Consider the following 4027-nt stretch of genomic DNA (forward strand, 5'->3'; position numbering starts at 1 on the left):
TCAGTTTAACAAAACTATTATTCCTCTAAAAGGATCCCCTTTATTTCAGACAGAGCAAAGATGTTGGGCAGTAACATTAATCACAGCTGTAACTGAAAGCAGGAAACTTCAGCCACAGTGAGCACATGTTCTCCAACTGAATTATCTGTCAGTGGGTCTTGTTGAATAAACATGTAAGAGGCTTAAGTAATAATTAGTCCACCATATTGAGTGACAACATTGCTAGTTTAGTAAGTCCACAAAATGGCATGGTGTGTTTAAAGCTCCAAGCTAATTGCTCCCTAGCATACAGTATGAGGTGTGAGTGGTTAGTGGTTGAACAGCATGATAGTGATGTTAGCCACACACCAAAGCTTCCTGTGATCTCCGCTGAGTGGTTGGAGACTGCACACAGGTTGAAGGGGTCAGTCATGACTGGAGCGTTTTATACCGAGAAAGATGTTTCAAACAGTTGAACCACCAGTGGGTCCATCATTACAAATATATGGTGTGCAGACAAGCATTGTTAAAACACCCACAGAACAGTGTGTAAAGGATTTATTTGGGAAAACATTTTAAAGTGATTCACACCGTAAGATTGTTTCCATTTGATGTAACAGTTTGGCCATAAAGTGAATTAAAGCCTGTGATGTGTTGGAACAAGCAGATACAGTACTGGAAAGCTGTTTTTAAAGCTACCAAAGGAGACACTTTTTGAATTAAAAAGATAATACAATAGGCTGATTTATTTAATTCACACTGACACATTACATACAACATCCTGCACTTATCCATGGAGCAATTATAATAATTAATGAGTTTCAAGTCAGTAAAATTACAGTGTGTAGGGTTATATCTTAAGCGGGACAGCCATTAATGATCTCCCTATTCTGTTTTATCACAGGGCTGCAGACCTTTCTCAGAGCACAGATTTTGACTCATTAAACACAGGTGTAACTAATAACAGTAATGATGGCTGCATTCCATTTAAGTGATTGAGAGCCAGCACTCTTATTGTGTTTGCTGCCTCACTTGCAGGGCTTACCAGGACAACTAAATGGAAGAGTGTATCATTAATGTTATTGGTAACACCTGCTCTGTTCTTGCAATGACTAAGTCTAAATATGTGTATTAACAAAAGTCTAATATATTAGGCTATTTAAAGAAAGCAAATAACGTTGCTTAATCTTATTACAAGGACTTCTAATATTATGAGATCAAACAAGGACAATGAATTTGGTCTAGGAGAATGTAAAGTAAAAATGTATGAGCTAAACTCTGTGGGTGGATCCCTGGTCAAAAACTTGACGGAGCTTTACAAGTGCTCAGACACAAGAGGGCGTCCTCCCCCCACTGAAAACCAGGTAGGGGGGGGTTTCCCCTCCGCACAAGGTAAGCATCTCTCCTTGCGCCCGACAGCAGGGGCGCCCAACAACAGGGGTGCCAAAAAACGAAGCGAGGAAAAAGCCTGAGGCTGACATTTTCTCCAGGGTGTCCACCGCAGGGAACCAAGCGCCGAGAGCCCCGGGCTTTGAACAGACACACCACTGAGGCTTGTTTTGCGGACAAAAATCAGCAGACTGATCCAAGTGCAACAACTCTAAAGGACCGCGGAGAGCTCCCCGCTTGAATCCCATCTGACAGCAAGTGAGTGTGTTGCCTGTTGTTTGGCTTGCTTTCTTTTATTCTGTCTTTAACACAGTCCAAATCTCTCCCAGTTGTAATTGGAGAGATAATCTACCTAGATTAGTGCCTGGCTGGCAGGGCTCCTTTATTTCACAGAAACGCGTCAAAATTGGCCCTGTATGGAAAAATGCTGAACATGGACCCTACTGCCTCTGTGTAAATAGACACAAGTACTGCATGTCTGTGCTAGAACATTTTTCAGTTTGTTTTCTTTTTACTCAACTAAACTAAAGTCTTTATTTTGTTCAATTCCAAGAAACTCTCTTTTGGACCAAATTATTAAAAGCCTGCTGCGATTGTTCCAATTTACTGGCCTACTTTCTCAAATGTCTCAGTTTCAAGCATTTTAATTGAAAACATAGGAAAGCAAATAATAAAAGTGTGTCCACAGCGTCATTCTCTGTCTAAAAGGGATTTCAGAGAGTCCATAGTGAAGGAGAATACAAATAAAAGCAGAAAGTAAAATTAAAGAGAATTGTGAAGATGATTTATTATAAAACTGATTTAGACTCCGGTTAAGGCGATGAAAAAAATGATTCATGTGAGAAAAATGTCAAGAAGGAGAGGAGAATTCCAAATGAAGAATTGGGCTTAGACAAATAAAAGAATAAAGTAATTGGACAGGAGGCCAGAGGAGCAAAAGGAGTAATAACAGCACATACAGGCTGTAAGTTCTTCTTTGGAGGAAATGTGTCAAGTTTTCACGAGCAAAAAAAAAATCTTTACGTACTGCTCAATAACTCATAATTTATCCTGGCTCGAGTTTGATTGAATTTAATGGATTTCCGCCTACTTTTGATGAAGCTGGCACCGGTTTCGCCTCTGGTGTTTAAACCCATTAATCGGCAGTGTCTTATTCATTCTTTCTGCCCCAGTGCTTCACTGACATCGTTAATTAGTATTGGCTGCAGGTGTGTTCTGATGTACGCGTCTCACACGCACGCACATACACACACACACACATACACAAGAGGAGGATTGGGGGTTAATGCTTATTGTTTTAAATTATCCGCTGCTTTGAATACATATTTAAACGGTCTTTGTTTGAGATGAATTACTGGAATAAAGGTACCAAAGCGCAGCTCGGTCCCGGGCCGAGCCGAGCCGGGCCGTGCTGTTCCCCCAAGAGGATGGTACAGTAAATACAGGAGGAATGTTGATCAGCTTACAGCGGAGCCGGGAGGTGCTCGGGATTTGATCGGCCGTGATGCTCGAATAATGACCCGCTGGTAGGCAGGCTGCACCTGCAATAACACAGAGAGCAACGTGCGGGCTGTCACCTATAAATTAACGGGAATTATAAAGCGGATTGTGGTCGTCCCCGCGGTTCTGCAGGACTGGCTTTTACAAATGTAACATGTTATTCTATGAGCATTTACAAAGAGAATACTTCTGGTGCTCAGATGTGATTGGAGACAATTTAAAAGTTGTACCAGGCAAACCAAAAAGCACCAAAAGTCACCACTTACGTCCTTCGACTGCTTTGTGTCAGTATTAGTATAATACATTATCACTGACTACAAATACAAATGGAAATAGCTGTTTTAATACAGTTTAATACAGCCTCTGCAAATGCCGTGACCTCTCCAGTGCGCCTTTACGCACGCTCTTCCCTGAAATGCTGTATAAAATTTCAAGCCCTCATGGTGAGGGACGACATTCAGCCGTTGCTCTTTAACCTACACACTAAGAGATGAGTCTAAAGCCATATGAATGCAGTTAATGAGTTAATGCGCTGCTGTCATGGCCGAGGGCGCAGGGCCACATTTTGTGTGCCAAAACGAACCTCTCTCTCTACCCACACACACTGGCGCACACAATAGACCATCCTCATGATGCAACCACGAGCCAATACCATAATATAATTAATTTGATGCTACTTTTATTATTGCATATTTAATAAAACCATCAAAACGTCAACATTTTTACTGTCTTGACGCACAGGCGTACGCTATTAAACCCAACATGTGTTGGACTATTATTAGGATTAATAAGTTATAACATTCTGCATCTGCCTCTTGTTTCTGTGGGCCCCGGAGCCCCGCTAGGCCTACTCTGTTCCAACAGGTTCAACGTTGTGTTCTCATTACGACCTCCATATGGCTGCCTGTGAACACAGCGAGCCATAGGGCATTTAGAGCAGGCAGCACAGTAAGAATTAGTCCGTAAAGCGGCGGAGGTATTTGTTGTACAAGTGAGACCAGTTGTGTTGTTTGAGGGGGAAAAAAATATTGAAACAAGTTTGGTCAAGTGTTGCGCGTTATTTTGGGTACACAACAAAATTACATGCACCACCAAATTACAGGTAAAATGAAACTTAAGTTAACAAAACACACAGTTTGCTTTCTCTCTCTCTCTCTCT

This window comes from Morone saxatilis, unplaced genomic scaffold, assembly GCF_004916995.1.
Source record: "Morone saxatilis isolate NCDOM2014 unplaced genomic scaffold, NCSU_SB_2.0 Contig1, whole genome shotgun sequence".
Lineage (NCBI taxonomy): Eukaryota > Metazoa > Chordata > Actinopteri > Moronidae > Morone > Morone saxatilis.